Consider the following 20,794-nt stretch of genomic DNA (forward strand, 5'->3'; position numbering starts at 1 on the left):
ACGGGCTGGCGGCAACCTGGGCGTCCTGGGCTGCTCAGAATGTGCTGCCTCAGTTTACCCAGCTGTACCATGCAGAAACCAACCTTGCCCCTCCCTTTCTCACCAGTGGTCAGTAAGATGTGGAGGTGGAGGGGGGTTGAGGTGTAGGCGGGGGCTGTAAAGTACCCTGCAGTAATGGGGGGCAGGTGTTGGACACTGGGGTGCTGGAATCAGGCCCTGCAACCTCAGGGAGGCTAACCTGACTTCTGGTTCCCAATCCCCTTCTGGGTGAGTGGGCGTGCTCCCCTCCTTCAGTGAAGAGGGTTGTTGGGGTACTCTGCAGGTCTTTTCTCCCGACAAGGATGGGGTAGGAGCAGGGAAGCTTTGGAGGGAGGGGCTCGGGGCTGGGAAGGAGGGAGGGTCCCAAGGAGGAGGGAGCCCTGTGACTAGTCGGGGCAGGTCACTGTGACACCGGTCTCACTGTGGAGGGGGTGGTGTTGCTGAGACCTGCATGGGCTTGTGTTTCCAGTGGCCCCACCAGAATCCAGGACCACCAAGGTAGGGGGTGCTGGTGGTTTCTGAGTACCTTCCCACACTGCCCCCATGGCAGACCCCTCCCAGGAGATCCCAAACATTCCCCACTATGCAGGGGAAGGGTGGAGCGCCCTTCCCCCGGGACTGCCTGCCTGGAGTCACCTCCTCTGGGCCTGTGTGTCCCTCCTGGGGAGGGACAGAAAGGAAGGTGGCAGCTGGAGGGCTTCCAGAGATCACTGACCAGCACCAGGCAGACAGGAAGACTCTGGAAGTCAAGCTATGACTTTTTTGAGACAGGGTCTCGCTCTGTCACCCAGGCTGGAGTGCAGTGGTGCGATCTCAGCTCACTGCAACCTCCATCTCCTGGGCTCAAGTGATTCTCCTGCCTGGGCCTCCCAAAGTGCTGGGATTATCCGCATGAGCCACTGCTCCCAGCCTAAAGGGGACATTTTCATTGTCAATTCCTTAATTTCCACTTTAGAGGGCAGGAAACTAAATCAGCCAGCTCGGTCCAATGGCAGGGGTTTAAGCCCCTTCTGAGGGCAGCCTGCCCTTCAATTGTGGGGGCTGCCTCAGGGGCCCTTTGATTTTGCATGGATGTGATGGTAGTACCACTCATCTTCCAAACCAGGACACCTTTGAGAGAGAAACAGGTGCTCCTATCAGTGACGCCAGGACACCAGGGATGGTGCAGCCCACCTGCAGAGCTGAGGCCAGGCTCTGTCGTGGGCTGATGCACTGTAGCAGGACCAGCCGCAGACAAAACTCCTCAGACACCGAGTTAAAGAAGGAAGGGGTTTATTTGGCCGGGGGCATCGTCAAGACTCCTGTCTCAAGAGCCGAGCTCCTTGAGTGGGCAATTCCTGTCTTTTTTAAGGGCTCACAACTCTAAGGGGGTGCGCATGAGAGGGTCGTGATCGATTGAGCAAGCAGCAGGTACGTGACTGGGGGCTGCATGCACCGGTAATTAGATCGGAGCAAAACAGGACAGGGATGTTCACAGTGCTTTTCTATACAATGTCTGTAATCTATAGATAACATAACTGATTAGGTCAGGGGTCGATCTTTAACTACCAGGCCCAGGGTGTGGCGCTGGGCTGTCTGCTTGTGGATTTCATTTCTGTCTTTTAGTTTTTACTTTTTCTTTCTTTGGAGGCAGAAATTGGGCATAAGACAATATGAGGGGTTGTCTCTTAGCGCCACAGGCAAAATGCATCTGTTTGTTGCTGTGTAACAAATGACCCTCAAATGTAAATCCCAGAGATCATATATTTGCACGGGGCTCAGCAGGGCTGCCTCATCTCTGTCCACATGGCATCAGCTGAGGTGCCTGAGTGGGGGGTGGAGGGCCAGCTCCGTGATGGCTCACTCAGCATGGTGGCTGGGGGCCCAAGAGTCAGCCTCCCAGGGGAACACGATGGAGGTGCGTGGACTCCAGAGCTGTGAAAAGAAATTCCGTAATGGAGATGGTTATGTCAGGGCTATCTAAAAAGGAGCTGGGAGGTCAGGAGGAGCTGGACCCAGTCCAACTCGCCAGATGGAACTGACCCCTTGACCTGGGCCAAATCATGAACCAGCTGACTTTGATTTGAACTGTTCGCACCAGGCCTGATCACTGGTCTGCTGGGGACAGGCACACCTGACTAGACTGATTATCAGCCAGAGCTGTCCTACGCTATTAAGCCCCCACCGTTGGTCATGGACCATGCCAACACCTTCTGGATGTGTAGACTCACTGCAAACCTTTGTAAGCCCCTGCCGGGCCTCCCTGGCACAGACACGATTGAGCTCCTGGCTAGATCTGTGTCTCCTGAATTGCAGTTCCTGAGACCCCCCACTTTTCTTTTGTTTCCTGATCTGCAGTGTTGGTCTATTTCTTGTTCGTTGACAGAATATAGCTTGCACGTCACCCAGTCACTTTTTTTTTTTTGAGATAGGGTCTTGCTCTCTTGCCCAGGTTGGAGTGCAGTGGTGCAATCATGGCTCACTACAGAATTGACCTCCTAGGCTCAAGCGATCCTACTGCTTCAGCCTTGTGAGTAGCTGGGACTACAGGTGTGTGTCACCATGCCTGGCTCATTAAAACAAAAAAAAATTTTTTTTTTTGAGACGCAGTCTCGCTCTGTCACCCAGGCTGGAGTGCAGTGGCACAATCTCGGCTCACTGCAAGCTCCGCCTCCCGGGTTCACGCCATTCTTCTGCCTCAGCCTCCCGAGTAGCTGGGACTACAGGTGCCCGCCACCATGCCTGGCTAATTTAAATTTAATTTTTTTTTTTTTTTTTTTGTAGAGAGGTGGGAGTTTCACTATGTTGCCCAGGCTGGTCTTGAACTCCTAGGCTCAAGTGATCGTCTTGCCTCGGCTTCCCAAAGTGCTGGGATTACAGGCGTGAGCATTTGTAATGCACCAGGCCAACACAGTTTACTTCTGTTGTCCTCTGTCAGCAGAGACCCAAAGGCCTGGCCAGGCTCAAGGGGAGGGGACACAGCCCCTACATCTTGATGGGGGAGAGGCAGGGTTAGGAGGGCTTGTGGGATAGGAGATGGCGCGGTGGCCATTGTGGGACCCAGGCAGCCTCAGGAGGCATGGGGGATGGCGCTGCTCTCACAGGGAACTTCTGAGCCCTGCGGGGGCAGCTGCATCTCAGCAGTGCGGGTGTGCACCTGGAGAGATGCTTCTCTGCTCACATGGGTTTGTGCCCGTGCCCTGTCTGCACAGTTTTCTGCGTGCTCTGAAGGAGCAGCCATGCACGCGGTTTCTGCTTCCTCTTTCTTGACACACGCTCGCTTGTGGGTGCCAGGACCCCATATGCTTTTGGTTCCCCTCCATATGAGTGAGCCCAGGTTACCGTAACAGAAGACCTCAGCCTGGGCAGCTTAGACAGCAGACATTTATTTTCTCACAGCTCTGGAGCCTGGAAGTCCGAGATCAAGGTGCCGTCAGTGTCAGTGTTGGTTTCTGATGAAACCTTTCTGCTGGCCTTGCTGTGTCCGCCTCTGGTGTCTCCTCCTTCTCTTGGAAGGCCACGGTCCTGTTGGATTAGGGTCCATCCTTATGACTTCGTAAAGGTCGTAGTTACCTTCTAAAGACCCTATTTCCAAATCGGTCACACTGGGGGTTGTGCCTTGACATAAGGATTTGGGGGGGGTCACACTTCAGTCCATAGCACCCTCCTACCTCCCTGGCTGCCCCAGCTCTGCCTCTGCTACCCCCTCCTCTTCCCTCTCCAGAGGGGCCGTGCCCCATCTCATCTATGAAGACTGCCCGAGTGCTACTGAGCCTGGCAGGTCCTGCCCCCGGCCCCGCTCCCACTCCTGCGCTCTCTCTGCACTGTCAGCCTCCCACCGCCCTCCATGTCCTCAGAAACACACTTGATGAGGCTGAAAGAACCGTGACTCTCTCGCCCGCCCCACCATCTGCTTTTGCCTCCCATGGGACACCCCACCACTCTGTCAAGCCCCGAGCCAGCCTCTCTCCATGTTCTTTCCTCGCCTCACTGCCCCCACACCGAGGAGCTGGGCACTGCTTCCTAAATCTCCCTTCCTCCATTGCTCACCACCTCCCCTGCCACCACCATATCCAGGGGCCAAAATTTTTCTGCCTGCTCTCCCCCGCTCCGCTGGGGCCTGAGGGCAGTCTGCTCCCGTGGGAGCCTGCGGGATGCTGGCAAGCCACAGATGCAATCCTGTCCGTGGCTCCTGCCTCACTGCAGGTTACAAACATGCCTCCCTTTTTCTGCTGTTGGAATGAAGTTCAGAACCACAGCCCTGAGGCCCCATCCCGTCTGGTCCTGCTGCCTCCAGCCGCGTCTCAGACCCCTCTCTGCACTCATCTGCCTCCAGCCGCGCTGACGTCAGTGCCAGGCGTGTGCCTCTTCCCTCCTTCCCCAGGGCCTTTGCACGTGTAGCTCCCGCTGCCTGAGTGCTCTTCCGTGGCTCTGGCTCAATCTGACATTCTATTTTTTCCTTGAAGAGTTAAGTGGAAGTTATATGCTCTATTTCTATTTTAAAATAGTCACTCTTAGAATTTTAACAAGTATATTTAGAATACAAAGATAGCCAGCATTTCCATCCTCCTCCTGACAGATCACACCCCTCCTGGCTCACAGATCATTGCGACTGCCCAATACTCAGGTCTATCCTGCTTTTATTATTACCCTTCGCTTTCAACAGGGCTTTGTTGCACACAGCCAGCACCCATTGAGGTTTGCACACGTTTGCACCCCACTCTTTCTGGCAGCCCAGGCATCCCCTCTTTCTGAGCTGCATTCTGTGGAGGTTCCTCTGCTGAGGAACTGGGTGGTGGTGGAGTCATTTTGCTCATCCGATGCTTCTCCCATACCCGTAAGTGGGAGTGGAGCGGGGCGTGTGGGTCCGGCTGCTGCCTCTGCCTCTGCCTCTGCCTCAGCACTTCGGAGACGTTCATCTGCTTCTGTTCTTGCCATTCGTGGGGTCTGCCTCTAGCAAGTTCTCCTTCAGCATTCTGAGTGTACCAAGGGAGATCTAGGGATGGGCTGCTTTTATTCTTCCTGCTTGAGAGTGCTGCACTCTTGAGGCTGAAGTTTCCATATTTTATCAGTTCTGGAAAATTCTCAGCCATATTGTCAGGGAGGTGGTGGGCTCTCCCGTTTTATCTCGTTCCACCTCTTGGAATTCCTTCCTTCCTTCCTTCCTTCCTTCCTTCCTTCCTTCCTTCCTTCCTTCCTTCCTTCCTTCCTTCCTTCCTTCACTCCCCTCCTCTCCCCTCCTCTCCCCTCCTCTTCCCTTCCTTTCTCTCTTCTTTTCTTTTTGAGACGGAGTCTCGCTCTGTCGCCCAGGCTGGAGTGCAGTGGCGTGATCTCGGCTCACTGCAAGCTCCGCCTCCCAGGTTCACACCATTCTCCTGCCTCAGCCTCCTGAGTAGCTGGGACTACAGGCGCCCACCACCACGCTCGGCTAATTTTTTGTATTTTTAGTAGAGACAGGGTTTCACCGTGTTAGCCAGGATGGTCTCGATCTCATGACCTTGTGATCCGCCCGCCTTGGCCTCCCAAAGTGCTGGGATTACAGGCGTGAGCCACCGCGCCTGGCTTCTTTTGTTTTCTTCTCTTCTTTCCTTTTCTCTCCTCTCCTCTCCTCTCCTCTCCTCTCCTCTCTTTTCTTTTCTTTCTTCAGAGTCTTGCTCTCTCGCCCAGGCTGGAGTGCACTGGCACGATCTTGGCTCACTGCAACCTCCACCTCCTGGGTTCTCCGGGATTCTCCTGCCTCAGCCTCCCGAGTAGCTGGGATTACAGGCACCTGTCGTCATGCCTGGCTAATTTTTGTGTTTTTAGTAGAGACAGGTTTTCACCATGTTGGCCAGGCTGGTCTCGAACTCCTGTCCTCAAGTGATCCACCTGCCATGGCTTCCCAGAGTGCTGGGATTACAGGCATGAGCCACTGTGCCCAGCCCCTCTGGAATTTTGATCAGAAGTATGGAAAACCTTCTTATCCATCTCTCCTATGTCTTAACCTCTTCTGAACCCCCTTAACAGCTCCTTATCTATCTGTGCCAATCAGGGGTGATCACAGTCTTCCCTACTGATTCCTCACTTCCCTCTTCATCTGCATCAAATCTGCTGCCAGACCAACTGACTGAGGGTTTGTTCCCACACCATCTTCCCATGTTTAAATGTACAGTTCAAGTTCAGTGGCCGTCAGTACATTCACATTGTTGTGCAACCAATCTCCAGAACTTCTTCACCTTCCCCAATGGAAACTCTGAAACAGCAAACACGAACTCCCCACACTCTCCTTCCCCCAGCCTGGCACCCTCCATTCTGTTTGCTTCTCTGGGGTTGTGACCGCTCTCTTAGTCAAACAGCATATGCCCTTTTGTATCTGGTTCTTTCACTCAGCATAATGTCTTCAAGGCTGACCTGTGTGGCAGCCTGTGTCAGGACCTCTTGTTTTTTTTTTTTTTTTTTTTTTTGAGGCTGGATAATATTCCCTTTGATGGATACGCTGCTTTTTTCTTTTTGAGACAGGGTCTCGCTCTGGTGCCCAGGATGGAGTGCAGTGGTACCATTATGGCTCACTGCAGCCTTGACCTCCCTGGGCTCAAGCAATCCTCCCAATTCAGCCTCCTGAGTAGCTGGGACTACAGGCGCACACCACCACGTTTAGCTAATTTTTGTATTTTTTGTATTGCTGGATTTTCACCTGTTGGCCAGGTTGGTCTTGAACTCCTGAGTTCGAGCGGTCCACCCGCCTTGGCCTTCCATGAGCTGGGATGACAAGCGTGAGCCACCTCTCCCGGCCTGGATACACCACGTTCATCCATCTGTGAGCACCGGGGCTGCTTCCACCCTCGGGTGTTGCTGAGTGATGCTGCTGTGGACACGGGTGTGCAGATATCTGTTCAAGTCCTTGCACTCAGTTCTTGGGAGAATACCCAGAAGTGAAATGGCCGGACGATGTGGCAATTCTATTTTAAGTTTTTGAAATACTGTTTGAAATATCGCCATTCTGGTCTCCATAGTGGCTGCACTGGTTTACCCTCCCTACCCTAAACACCCTCCGTGCTCTGCTGACTCATCCCTCCCTCCCCACTAACCCTGGCAACCACGGGTCCTTTTCCTGTCTCCGTAATTTCCCCTTCTCTGGGATGTCCTAGAGTTGGAATCATATAGTATATGGCCTCTTCCGACTGACTTCTTTCACTCAGGAATATGCATTTAGGGTTCTTCCATGGATTTTCATGACTTCACAGCCGTCTTTGAAGTTTATCAACTTTATATATACACGCTGCCCTGCTTTGTCCCTGGGTTCTGTGAGTTTCGAAGAGGTCGTTTAAGGAGTCAACTGGGTTGGCCTACAAGTTTTTCTTCTTTTTCTGTTTGGAAAAGCAACAGTGCATACCACCAGCACGGGATTCCTGGCTCAATATCACCAGCTCGGGATTCCTGGCCCACAGGCCTTGAGCATGAGACGACTGTGGTTCTGAGGCTAAATATCGTAACCTCTCGATTTGGAGAAGGATGCGGGAGAAGTGATCACGGCCTTGGCTCTCCCCAACCTTCTTGTAAAACAGGAGCCATCGAGATTGCACAACCAGAGACACAGAGGACACAGTCCACAGTAAAGCCTGGTGGCAGCATGTTCCCCTGGAACACAGAGTAAGAGTGGGAAGGAAGAGACCACCAACCTGGTGGTTGGCGAACAGGAGGAAGCTGAAAGCAGTGGTGGGCATCGGTGGGCTTGGGACCCCATGGACCTCCTCAGGGGCTCCCTGAACCAATGTGGGGAGCAGCCATGGTGGGAGGGGGTGGACACAACCTGGTGGGGAGCCAGGACCACCCGGTTGGAAATGTTCACAGCCGCCAGCCCAAGCCTCCTGAGGGGAGAGTGCTGGGACACAGCGACCAGGAGAAAGGTGCCCAGGCTGAGCTGGGAGGGGGGCGGGCGGGAACACCCAGAGCCACATAAGAGAGAGCTGTAGAGTCACTGCTAGACCGCATGGCGCCAGGTCTCCAGGCCCAGCTGGAAGACGCACCTGCTGGGAACAAGCCCTGCAGGAGGGGAGCAGGGGGGCAACCCTGGACAGCGGGAGCCACAGGGAGATGACCCTGCGCGCGCCAGCAGCTTGGTGCCTTTCACTGCACAGCCAGCCACTCCGATGCGTAAACAGCGGCCAATTATTTCATGGTTTCTGGAGTTGGCATTTAGGAGGGGCTAATTTGTGAAGCTTGGGTGCAGGGTCTCGCACATGATCAGATGCTTGCGGGGATGGCTGTCATCTGAAGTCCTGGCTGTGCTCAAGCACCCGTCCAGGTGCCCCGTGTCAGAGGGAGCCCAGGCCCAGCCGTGCCCAGTGTGTCCGGTGCCTTTTGGCTGGGCCATGGGTCTGCTCCTGTACCTGGTGCTGGTCCCTGGGCCCCTCCTGTGGCCACCCCTCAATGACAAGACGCTGCCCTGCTTTGTCCCCAGGTTCTGTGAGTTTCGAAGAGAGGTTCAGAACATCCCCTCCACCATGTGATGGGATGCTGACTGCGGAGCACGGACCGTGTGCCGCCACCACGTGGACTCTGCAAAGACAGACCGGCTTAGCCTTCCCATCTAGAGCCGTCAACACCTCTGCTCTATGGAGGGGGAAATGGAGGCCCAGGGAGGTGAGGTGGTTCCAGGAGGAGCTAGGCTGTGATGGATGGGGCCAGGGAGGTGAGGGCTGTGGGGACCCAGCTCTGTACCCCAGCCTCGCTGCACCCCATGGAGGCCAGCCTGAGGGCCCTCTAGACCAGAGAGTCCTGTCCTGCTCTGAGCGGCCCACAGGCCCGATGGCTTCATGGGTGGCGGAGGCCTCTGGTACAGAACCCCGTCCACGTCCTCCTCTTTCTGGACTTCCTGAGACCCCCATCCACGCCCTCCTCTTTCTGGACTTCCTGGCTGAGGCCTTACATGTCAAGGGTGGGTGGGGTGGGGCTAGGTGTGCCCCATTGTGCCCGGCCGATGCTGGGGGTGGGGTAGTGCTGGCAGGTGGGCTGGGGTTGCCCTTGGCCCCACCTTTCCAGTGTGGAGTTTGTGCAGCTTCTGCCTGGCCCAGTCGGGCTGTGACTGGCCTCAGGTGTGAGCTGTGAAACCTCAGGCCCACCCTCCCACTCCCAGCCATTCCTTGAGGGGTCCCAGGCCCCCCTGCACTGGAGTGAGAGGCAGATGTCTGCAGCGTTCCAAAAAGATGGCAGGTGTCCACGACACCCCAGCCACGCCCGGGACCTTCTGGACAGGCTCCTGTGGGGGTGGGGGTCCTAATTACAGGGATCCTGAAAACTAGGCCAAGACTTCGAGGCATCTTTTTTTTTTTTTTTTTGAGACGGAGTCTGGCTCTGTCACCCAGGCTGGAGTGCAGTGGCGCGATCTCGGCTCACTGCAAGCTCCGCCTCCCGGGTTCCCGCCATTCTCCTGCCTCAGCCTCCCAAGTAGCTGGGACTACAGGCGCCCGCCACCTCGCCCGGCTAGTTTTTTTTTTTGTATTTTTTAGTAGAGACGGCGTTTCACCGTGTTAGCCAGGATGGTCTCGATCTCCTGACCTCGTGATCCGCCCGTCTCGGCCTCCCAAAGTGCTGGGATTACAGGCTTGAGCCACCGCGCCCGGCCGACTTCGAGGCATCTTGATGCTACCAGTCCCCAGACCCAGTGGCTCTGCCCCAGGGTGGGCCCCAGCCCGCCAGAGGAGCCCCGAGGCTGGGAGATGGGGAGACTGAGGCAGGGTGGGCAAGCACTGGGTGGTTCGGGGGCAACCAAACCAGGACCCAGGCAGGAGGCTCGAAGCTCCCTGGGCCCCTCTGCCCCTGCGCCTCCTCTCCCACTCCACCCCATCTCCTCCTGCGCCTCCTCTCCCCCTGCACCCCTCTGGGCCAGGGGGCGCCCAGCTTCAGTGTCCGTTCGGCGGGGGGCGGGGTGGGGGGGGGGGGTGTGTGCGGCGCGCCCTCTGGCGGTAAGCGGTGGCATCGCCTTCCTTTGTCACGGTTGACGACGGGGGAGGAGGAGGGCCAGGGAGAGGGAAGCGGGGATGGAAGGAGAGTGTGGGGAGTGGAGGGTCCCCAGTCAGGCGGGGGCTGCAAAAGCGAGAGCGCCCGGGGGGGACGTTCCAGGGCGGGGCGGGCTCACGCGGCTCCAGGGCAGCAAATGTCCAGACCCTCGACTTCCTCGGCCCCTTGGCCTCCCCATTCGGAGCATGGACTTGCCCGGACGCCCAAAGAGCTGCTCTCCATCCTGGGGCTGGTGGCGTCGCAGCCCCCGTCCGCAGCAGCGATCCCGGGTGGCACGTCTCAGATTTGCGGAACTGCTGCCCCAATCCTACTTTGTCCGGTAGACTTGTTCGTGTGAACACAGTCGCTCAGTGCTAGCCCCTAAAACCCATAAAGCATGCGGAATAGTGTCTTTTAAACAAGTCATCGTCACCCATGGAAACAGGGGCTACGAGGACAAAAGCCCCGTCCCCTTCATCAGGAGATGCATCCCCAATGAAAACTTTTTCTGTGTAACAATTTTCCTTTTTCTGTGTAACAATTTTTAATCGAAATGTATAATATAGATTATTTATATCCAAATCAGTGGTTTTGAGAAACTGTGAGCTAATAATGGAAAAATAATGAATCTAGCAGAAACAAAGATAAGAGACTTATGAAGTAAAGAATGAAAAGTGGCATTTCAACTTATACACATATTTCCATTACAGAAAAGCACAGTGAGGCCAGTGGAGGACTTCGAGCAGAAGATATGTCATGTTGGCATAAAATTCTATGGACAAAGTGGTGTGAAAATACAAGGCAAAGGAGAAAACATTTAAGCCTGTTAAAAAAAAGTCTCTTAAAAATTGTTGATGATTAAATGACCATTATTTTTAGATTTCGCTGGATTCATTTAAAAGACTGGCCAGCCTGGCCAACATGGTGAAACCCCGTCTCTACTAAAAATACAAAAATTAGCTGAGTGTGGTTGTGTGTGACTGTAATCCCAGCTACTTGGGAGGCCGAGGCAGGAGAATAGCTTGAACCTGGGAAGCGGAGGTTGCAGTGAGCCGAGATCATGCCATTGCACTCCCGCCTGGGCCACAGAGCGAGACTCCATCTCAAGAAAGAAAAAGAAAGACAGAGAGAGAGAGAGAGAGAGATATGGGGGGAGGGAGGGCGGTAGGACTGGTCCAACCGTTGTTTAATGAATGTCAATAGAACGAGCGATCCGATCCGTGCCGCAATATGGATGACTTTATCAACATGACGCTGAGCAAGAGAGAGACCTTCCACAGAACAGGAACTGCTGTGTAATTCCTTTTATGTGGTGTTCTAGAACACGCAAGAAATTGTACTGGGGGTGTCTTTTGGGGTAGGGTGGGGGTAGGGCTTTGCTGGGAGAGGGCATGAGGGAATATTCTGGATTGGTGGCGGTGTTCTCCCTCTTGATAGGTGTATGCGTTTGTTAGAAGTCATCTAGGCAACCACTAATCTACCCTTTTTTTTTTTTTTTTTTGAGATGGAGTCTTGCTGTGTCGCCCAGGCTGGAGTGCAGTGGCGCGATCTCGGCTCACTCCAACCTCCACCTCCCAGGTTCAAGCCATTCTCCTGCCTCAGCCGCCAAGTAGCTGAGATTACAGGCGTACACCCCCACACCCAACTAATTTTTGTAGTTTTGGTAGCTATTGGGTTTCACTATGTTGGCCAGGATGGTCCTGACCTCAGGCGGATCCTGACCTCAGGGGATCCGCCGCCTTGGCCTCCCAAAATGCTGGGATTACAGGCGTGAGTCACCGCACCCGGCCTTTATTTTCTGTCTCTATGGATTTCTGTCTTCTGGACTTCCATGTGAATGGAGTCATGTAGTGGGTGGCCCTTTATGTCTACCTCTTTTCCCTCAGCTTAATGGTTTCAAAGTTCATCCACATTGTAGCATGTATCAGTAATTCATTCCCTTTATAGCCAAATAATATTTACTACATGTAAATTTTACTTCAAAGAAAAAAGGAGCCCAGGTGTGGTGACTCACACCTGTAATCCCACTTTGGGAGGCCAAGGTGGACGGATCGCTTGAGGTCAGGAGTTCAAGACCAGCCTGGCCACCATAGCAAACTCCATCTCTACTAAAAAAAAATTTAAAAAAACTTAGCCTGGCATGATTGTGGGTGCCTGTAGTCCCAGCTACTTGGGAGGCTGAGGCAGGAGAATTGCTTGAACCCAGGAGGCAGAGGTTGCAGTGAGCTGAGATTGTGCCATTGCACTCCAGCCTGGGAGACAGAGTGAGACTCCATCTCAAAGGGGAAAAAAAAAAAAAAAAAAAAAAAAAAGGGGCCAGGTGCTGTGGCTCACACCTGTAATCCCAGCCCTTTGGGAGGCTGAAGCAGGGAGATCACTTGAGCCCAAGAGTTCAAGACCAGCCTGGGCAACATAGGGAGACACCGTCTCTAAAAAAAATATAAAAAATTAGCTGAGTTGTGGTGGTGCATGCCTGTAGTCTCAGCTACTTGGGAGGTTGAGGTGGGAGGATCACTTGAGCCTGGGAGGTCGAGGCTGCAGTGGCCCACGATTGTACCACACTGCCCTCCATCCAGCCTGGGTAACAGGGTGAGACCCTGTCTCAAAAAAAGAAAAAAAAAAAAAAAAAAAAAAAGGAAAAAGGAAAAGTGAATCATAAACAAATATTGAACTTTAGTTCCCTGTGTGGAAAGTCCAAGTTCCTCTACACAGTTTCCCTTCTTGTTAAAGAATAAATCATAAGTGTTAAGAAAATAGTTTATTTTAAAGACTAATTTCCTTCAAGCCTCCTTGCTTTGTGCTAATAACTCTTCATTAAGCCCTATCCTATGGAGCTGTTAAACATGCTCACAGGCACGTGATACATTCTATGTCTTTGTGCTTTAACCAAAATATCTGTACTGGACGTGCTCGCAGGCATATCCCAGCTTGCAGCCTATGCTTCTTCCCTATTTGGCATAAGCAACTTCCTCTTTTCCTTTGTCTTCCCATTACTTTCACCTATTTAGAAAAGTTTTAAACTGTTCGCCAATAGGCTTTTAGTTTAGATTGTGAGGTCTGGCTCCAGCCAATGGAGACAGGACACAGTAGCAGGGACAAATTGCGTACGGGATAAAAATTGCTTCCCTCCTTTGTTCAGATGTGCTCTCGCCATTGTTCCATCTGCAATGAGCGCCCTTTCTGCAAAAAGTAGAAACGGCCTTACTGAGATAATTAAATTTATGTTAGAGTGCTATTTCTTTGCAGCACCGGGGAACAAGCATTCTATTTCTAAATAAACATTTTTACATATAACACCCTATAATCTGCCTGCTGAAGGGCTCAGAGGGAGTGGACTGCAATTTACCTTAAAATGTATTAAGGGCCGGTCACAGTGACTGACGACTGTAATCCCAGCACTCTGGGAGGCCGAGATGGGTGGACCACCTGAGGTCAGGAGTTTAAGACCAGCCTGGCCAACATGGGGAAACCCTGTCTCCACCAAAAATAAAAAAAAATAGCTGGGCATGGCGGCAGGCGCCTGTAATCCCAGCTACTAGGGAGGTTGAGACATGAGAATTGCTTGAACTCAGGAAGCAGAGGTTCCAGTGAACTGAGATTATACCACTGCACTCCAGCCTGGGTGACAGAGCGGGTCTCAAAAAAAAAAAAAAAAAAAAAAAAGTGTTGGGAGGCCAGGCACAGTGGCTTATGCCTGTAATCCCAGCACTTTGGGAGGCTGAGGTAGGCAGATCACTTGAGCTCAGGAGTTTGAGACCAGCCTGGACAATATGGCAAAACCCCGTCTTTACAAAAAATACAAAAATTAGCTGTTGTGTTGGTGTTAGCACCTGTAAACACAAACTCACCTACTTGGGAGGCTGAGGCTGGGGGCGATCACTTGAGCCCAGGAGTGAGCTGAGATCACGCCACTGTGCTCCAGCCTGGGTGACAGAGTGAGACCCTGTCTCAAGAAATAAAACAAAATAAAAATAAATTACAATGAAACGTATTTAAAAAATAAGATGGCTGAGGGACGCATAGCTGGTGGGGAGAGGGAGAAACCAGGGCAGAGCTCGGACCACGTATGTGTTGATGGGAGACTCTAGAAGGAGGTAGATGGTGTCTGCTGTACAATTCTTTCAACTTGGCTGTGTGTTTACAAAGGTTCAGAATAAAATGATAGGGAAGATGTTTGAAGAGCCCTGCGGAAGAAGGCTTGGGTTTCGGAGCTGGCGTGGTGATACCTCTGCCTGGTCCACGCTGGCTGCCCCTGCGATGTCCCTGACCGTGAGAAGTTGCTGGCTGAGTTCCTGGGGCCCTGCACGTGAGTGGGCAGTGAAGAGTGTGAATACGTGCACTGTGGAGGCCTGGAGTTGACTCCTGGTGTGTGAAGCCTGTTTCTGTTCAAGTTGGGAAGTAACATGTGTTCCCTGTTTGCGAGGAACAATACAATACGGCCCCACAGCACAATAACAAACGGCATCACTACAGCTCGGGGGAGACAGAGAGGGAGGGATCAGGGTGTGGACCAGGCTCCCCTAAATTTCTTCTGAGTCATATTTTCTTTCTTCTTCTAGTTTCTTAAATGAAAGCATACTTTCATTCTTTCTTACCTTCTGTTAGAACTACTTAAGGCTAGGCCGGGCGCGGTGGCTCACGCCTATAATCCCAGCACTTTGAGAGGCCGAGGCGGGCGGATCATGAGGTCAAGAGATCGAGACCATCCTGGCTAACACGGTGAAACCCCGCCTCTACTAAAAATACAAAAAAAATTAGCCGAGCGTGGTGGCGGGCGCCTGTAGTCCCAGCTACTCGGGAGGCTGAGGCAGGAGAATGGCGTAAACCCGGGAGGTGGAGCTTGCAGTGAGCCGAGATCGAACCACCACACTCCAGCCTGGGCAACAGAACGAGACTGGGTCTCAAAAAAAAAAAAAAAAAAAAAAATTACTTCAGGCTATACTTTATCCTTTGAGAGCCACTTCAGCTGCATCCAGAGTTTTTGATATGTAGTGCTCTTGTTATCAAATTAGTTGAACCTCTAATTTGATGCTTCATTTCCTCTAACTCGGAGTCATTCAGAAGTGTGTGTCGCGTCTTCCGCTAGTGTTGGCAGCTAACGCTCACTGAGTGCTGTCTGTGTGTGTCACGTGCTGTGTGCTATGGATATTAACTGTTTCACCACCTTTAACTTGCAAAACACAGAGATGTGTAGGTAACAGCCTGGTCCTCATTCGGCCCACTAGGAAGCAGAGTCATCTAGCCTGTAAGGAGAAAACGTGTCAGATGTGGTCTCTGTCCCACATTCTAGGCTGACAAGAGGTGAGGACTCTAAAGAAGATGCTCTGTTGTTAGTTTCCTGTTTTATTGCACTGTGATCAGAATTTCACAATTTCCCCTTTAGGGATCTACTGGGATTTCCTTAGGGTTCTTGAACATGCTCTTTTTTTCACTTGTTTGTTATTTGAAAGGAATGCACTTTCTTTCTTTGTTGAGTGCAAAGTCTTGTAGATCTAGTAATTTATGGTGGTTAATTGTTCTATTAATATTCTTTTTTCCTGTACTCATTCTTTGATCTGGCAATTACCCAGCGAGGTGTGTTGAAGTCTCCCGCTGTGACTGTGGTTTAGGAAAATTCTCCCCGTGTTTCTAGCAGCTTTTCTCCATATGTTTTGGAGCAAAAGGTTAATAACTGTGATGTGGTCTCAGTGGATGTGTCAGTCTGGCCCTGTGGGGGGCCCCGTCAAGGTCTCGGCCAAGCCTAGCATCTAATTTTCTAAGTTTAATTTCCTCCAAGATTGTATGGGATTTTGCTCCGTGAGGATTTTAGAAAACAAAAGCCACCATCCCAGCCTCTTAAACGCCAGTAAAATGAACCCTGAAGACCAGGAAGCAAGAGAGCACCGTGATGCCCGCCTGTGTCACGCTCGAGCCGGGCGCTCTCTAGCTCCAAGATTTGCTGTCCTCTGGGCCTGCCTGGGAACTGCTTGGCTGGTAGGGAGAGAAGGGCACAGGCCTCATGAGATAATCAAGGCGGACTTCTAGGGCTCGGCTCCTAATCCGTGTGCTGAGACTTTTGAGTCGATGGCTCCAATGCTGACTGCCGCCAAGTCCAGGTTGCAGGTGCCCAGTTGCGTGGCGTGGCTGTGGGGGCAGCCCGGGGAGGGGTCTGCTTTCATCTGGGCCTCGGGGAGCCTCATACACTGGGCAGTATTTGCCATCTGAGCAAAGCAGATTGCCCTCCCCAGTGTGGGCGCCACATCCAATCAGTTGAAGACCCAAGTAGAACAAAGACGCTGTGTAAGAGTGCGCTTTTCTGGCTTCACTGAGCCGGGACATGGGTCTTCTCCTGGCCTTGGATTCCAGCCGGCACCACTGGCCCTCCTGTCTCCTGCAGGCTGACTGCAGATCTAGGGGCTTCTCAGTGCCGTCATCACATGAGCCAATCCTTGTGATCAAGCTCTGTCACACGCATACGAAGATAGGTGTCCACACATCCGATTGGCTCTGTTTCTCTGGAGAACCCTGGTACACATTCTGGACCACTGGCCTCTCCCACATTAACTTCTGAGATGCCCGGGCTGCTTTCCCGCAGGCACAGGGGGAACGAACGAGTGTTGGAGTCAGCTCAGGCAGACGTGTGCATGTAGCATCTGCACATGTGCAATTAGAAGGATGGCAGAGGGTTTCCTTCCTTGGAGGCCAATGTCTGGGTGAAACACACATCCCTGGCCTTGCCAGTAGGGTGAATTGCACTTTCAACCTAAACAGAATATTCTCTTCATTCCATTTAATACTTTTGCCCTGAAATTTACTTTCAGGGCAAAGTGGGATGGTAATATTCCCACGATTCCACCTCCTTCTCTTTCTTTTCGAGCTCCCCTGGTAGAGCCCCCTGGGTTGGGGCCCTGGCTGTCTCCTCAGGTCTGTGATCCCTCCAGAGCACGAGGAGCTGGTGGAGGGGAAGGGATGGGGCCTGACTCTCTAGGGAGGCTGTAGAGGGGAATATGTTCTGGGCCGTGTCACCCTGACAGCATCAGGACGCCGGTCCCACCCATTTGTTTGTCACCCTTCCCTGTCCTGGGGAGGGGCAACTGCACCCAGAGCAACCTGACACAAGACCCTTCCCTGACTCTCCAGGCCAGCTCGTCAGAGCGCGAGGCTGGGGGGCAGGTGGGTAGCGGGTTGGGGAGGGGCATGGGGCCTTTCCACCTCTCTCCACGACGCAAGATCCCAGAAGGGGGCTCTGGGTGGGCTTCCGGACTGACGGCCTCCTGTGCTTCCTTTAGGCTTTTCTTTTTCTTTTTTTTTGAGATGGAATTTCACTCTTGTCTCCCAGGCTGCAGTGCAATGGCGTTATCTTGGCTCACTGCAACCCCAGCCTCCTGGGTTCAAGTGATTCTCCTGCCTGAGCCTCCTGAGTAGCTGGGATTACAGGCGCACACCACCATGCCCAGCTAATTTTTTTGCATTTTTAGTAGAGATGGGGTTTCACTATGCTGGCCAGGCTGGTCTCGAACTCCTGAACTTGTGATCCCCTCGCCTTGGCCTCCCAAAGTGCTGGAATTACAGGCGTGAGCTACTGCGCCCAGCCCCCTTTACACTTTTCAACAAACAGCCGAGGACTTTCTCCAAAGCAGAGAAATTCCCTTCTAGTTCATAACACGATTCCCCTTAAGCCTGCGGGAAGCACCGGCGGTCGGTCGCCAGAATTGGGTTTGGAGGAGTGAACGCTGTGGGGAGGAAGCTGAGCCCGTGGGTCCCCTGTGGTAGGTGTAACTGCCTGGGGCCATGGTGACTGCCCAGGGGCGGCAGTGGATGGCCTCCTCCGTGCAGCCCAGTCCTGCCTCTCCCACCGGTTCCAGCACCCAAGTGCCTGAGCCCTTCTGGGATCAGGTCCAGGTGCTTCCATGTGCCCCTCTGTGGGGCTGTCACTACCTGGCAACTCTCCTCCTCTGGGACCACCGTGGGCTGCCCAACCCTAGGCTAGGTGGTAGCTCCACTGACTTGACCAGGTTGGGTCGGGGGAAGGGTGCCATTCCCCTTGGGGCCTCTCTGGCCTCTGAGCATGGCTGTCTCTGGCTCGGGGGCTGTCCTGTGTGTGGGTGACCAGCACAGCCCCCAGGCCTCCCTGCTCCCGTGGCCTTGGTCCCAGAGAGTGCTCAGAGCTGGTCAGAAAAGGCCCTGAGAACAACCTCCTCCCCCCAGCACCAGGCAAGCTGTCCCCTCCCACCACCGAGAGGGCTCTCAGTTCCACCTTGGCGGAAATGTCTGCACAAGGCCCTTCCGTGGGCCCGGGGCATTCCGACCTTGAGGGATCCCCAGTGGAGCCCCCTGCTGAGACTTTCTGGGAGGAAGGAAGTGGAGCTTCAGCCGTGGAACCCGCAGTGGTGGCTGACACAGGGGCGCAGCCACAGGGAGTCGGGTTCACCTCCCAGCAGCCCTGGGCTGAGCATGGACCCTTCCCCTGGGTCAAGGAGAGAGGGGGTCCCAGGGCCAGTGCAGACGGAGGGGACTCGGCTCAGACTCTGCTGGACAAAGACCAGGCCGCATGAGTTGGGGGCTTGTGAGACTCACCAGGCCCAGGCAGGCTGCAGAGCCACCTTCACTCCTCACTCACCCTGTGGGGCCTTCACTCATTCATTCACCCCGTGGGGCCTTCACTCATTCATTCACCTGATGGGCCTTCACTCATTCATTCACCTGATGGGGCCTTCACTCATTCATTCACCCTGATGGGGCTTTCACTCATTCATTCACCTGATGGGGCCTTCACTCCTTCATTCATGCTGTGGGGCCTTCACTCATTCATTCACCTGATGGGGCCTTCACTCATTCATTCACCCTGATGGGGCTTTCACTCATTCATTCACCTGATGGGGCCTTCACTCATTCCTTCACCCTGATGGGGCTTTCACTCATTCCTTCACCCCATGGGGCCTTCACTGCCTCATTCACCCCATGGGACCTTCACTCATTCCTTCACCCTGATGGGGCCTTCACTCATTCATTCACCCCATGGGACCTTCACTCATTCCTTCACCCTGTGGGGCCTTCATTCCCTCATTTACCCTACGGGGCCTTCATGCCCTCACCCCTCTGTGAGGGTAAGCAGAGGGGTGCTTGCAGGTGAGACCGGAGAGGGCCACCGGGAAGGTCCTTATGACCAAGAGGAGGGTTTGGCTGCTCTGAGTGCTGTGGTGAGTTCTCCGCGGTGTCCTAGCTGTGGTCACAGCTGTGGGATGCCAGGGAGGGGCGGCGGGAGTGGGTGGGCTGGGTGTGGAGGGGGCAGGCTGGAGAGAGGCAGGGGCTTAAGGGATGGAGTGAGAGTGGCCCAGCCCCAGCACAGTCCTGGTCCCCTTTGCCCTAACTGTCCTCTCCCTGTCTCCCCAGCCTGCCTTCTCAGGGGATGCCTGGGCTGGGGGTGGGTGGGGGCAGTGGGGATGGTGAGGGCTGGGAAGGATGGGGATCTGGCCTCCTCACTCACTGGGGTCTTTCCAGCCTGAGGTCCTTCACCCCCATGACCCTCACAGGTCTGTGCCCCTATCACCCTCTGCTCCTGCCCCCTGGCCCAGGCCCTTGTCTGTCTGGCCAGGCTGGGTGGGATGAGGGTGGTGCTGAGTGAGTGCAGGGGGCATCTTGAAATCCCTGGGGACAGCTGGCCTCTCAGGACCCCCCGCTCCTGCCTCTGTGCGGGTGCTCTGCTGGGGCCAACTCAGGAGCCAATGGGGGCTGTTTCCCCTGCCTCCCCTCCTCCTGGCTTTGGTGGGGCTCCAGGGGAAGAGGAACAGATGGAGGGGTGGGGTGGGCAGAGGGTCCTGCCCCTCGGAGGGTGGAGCAGGCACTGGGGGATCGGTCTTGAACTTCCCATGGAGATTCATGGAGGGTCCTGTTAAGTCCACAAGGCCATTCATGCTAGGGATGGGGGGCCGTGCACACGAGGGATGGGGGGCCATGCGCATTAGGGATGGGGGCCATCCTCACTAGGGATGAGGAGGGTGGGCAGGGCACAGGACTGGGCCTCTGAGACCCCGCACGTGGTGAGCATCACTGGAGGGGGTTGGCATCCCATGGATGGGAGGGGCCGTGCTGCCCCTAGGCACACGTGCCCAGCAGTGTTTAGGAGCCAAGGGGAGGTAGGGTCAGGGCTTTGGGCTGCCCAATATTCAGTGGGCCTGGGCAGCAGAGGTCCCGGGCTCCACGCCCCAATCCCTGCAAGGTTCTGGGGGCAGCTGCAGTGAAGGGGGCCTGACCAATGTAGGGGAGGGAAGCCCAGGCAGCAGGGCTCTCCCTCTGTGTGGACAGGGACGTTCTCAGGTTAGGAAGCGAGTGCACTGTTTTGAAACCCAGGCCGAGGGTGGGGCTCGGTCCCAGTGCCACACGCTGGGTCTGTACATTCCCAGACTGACCTGGGTAATCACTGATACTGGGCTTGGCTCCCTGGATCCTCCCATGGGGCAGCACTGCTGAGGTCCTGCACACTCAGGCCACACGAGGGCGCCAGAGCTCCACCCGCAGCCCGGCCAGGCAGCAATGTGGACAGGGTCTGGACCCCTTGGTGGAGTCCAATAGGAGAACTGGGTCGCCTTGGAGCAGCCCACCTGCAGCGGGCTGGGTGGGTCGCTGGGTCTCTGAGCCCCTGCCAGGTCAGGAGAGAGGATTGTGGCTGCCCCAGGGGACGGGTGCTGCTCCCTGTGGGCAGACCAGGTGGGCTTCCAGGCAGAGGTGGCATCAGTGGTAGGAGACCGGTGGGGCTGAAGGTAAGGCAGGAATACGGGTTTCCTGGTCAGTGAGTGTGTGTCTGTGCCAATGGAAGACG

General features: G+C 54.3%; 3 protein-coding genes across 13 annotated transcripts in view; 1 reads left to right on the plus strand and 2 right to left on the minus strand.

Moving 5' to 3' along the window:
• SIVA1 (SIVA1 apoptosis inducing factor) overlaps positions 1-20,794 on the minus strand; it is a 692,134-nt gene that overhangs the window by 98,908 nt on the left and 572,432 nt on the right. The window lies entirely within an intron of this gene.
• The window catches only part of ADSS1 (adenylosuccinate synthase 1), a 251,931-nt gene that overhangs the window by 87,851 nt on the left and 143,286 nt on the right, over positions 1-20,794 (minus strand). The window lies entirely within an intron of this gene.
• Positions 1-20,794, plus strand: part of ATP5MJ (ATP synthase membrane subunit j) — an 819,915-nt gene that overhangs the window by 67,387 nt on the left and 731,734 nt on the right. The window contains exon 1 of one of the 11 annotated variants that reach the window (XM_050798475.1): positions 9,918-9,921. The exons of 7 other annotated variants lie outside the window; for them this stretch is intronic. The gene's annotated coding sequence lies outside the window, so the exon portion shown is untranslated. 3 more of the 11 variants (XM_050798506.1, XM_050798497.1, XM_050798498.1) reach the window with 3 other exon arrangements.

The sequence above is a fragment of the Macaca thibetana genome, chromosome 7 (genome assembly GCF_024542745.1).
Source record: "Macaca thibetana thibetana isolate TM-01 chromosome 7, ASM2454274v1, whole genome shotgun sequence".
Taxonomy (NCBI): domain Eukaryota; kingdom Metazoa; phylum Chordata; class Mammalia; order Primates; family Cercopithecidae; genus Macaca; species Macaca thibetana.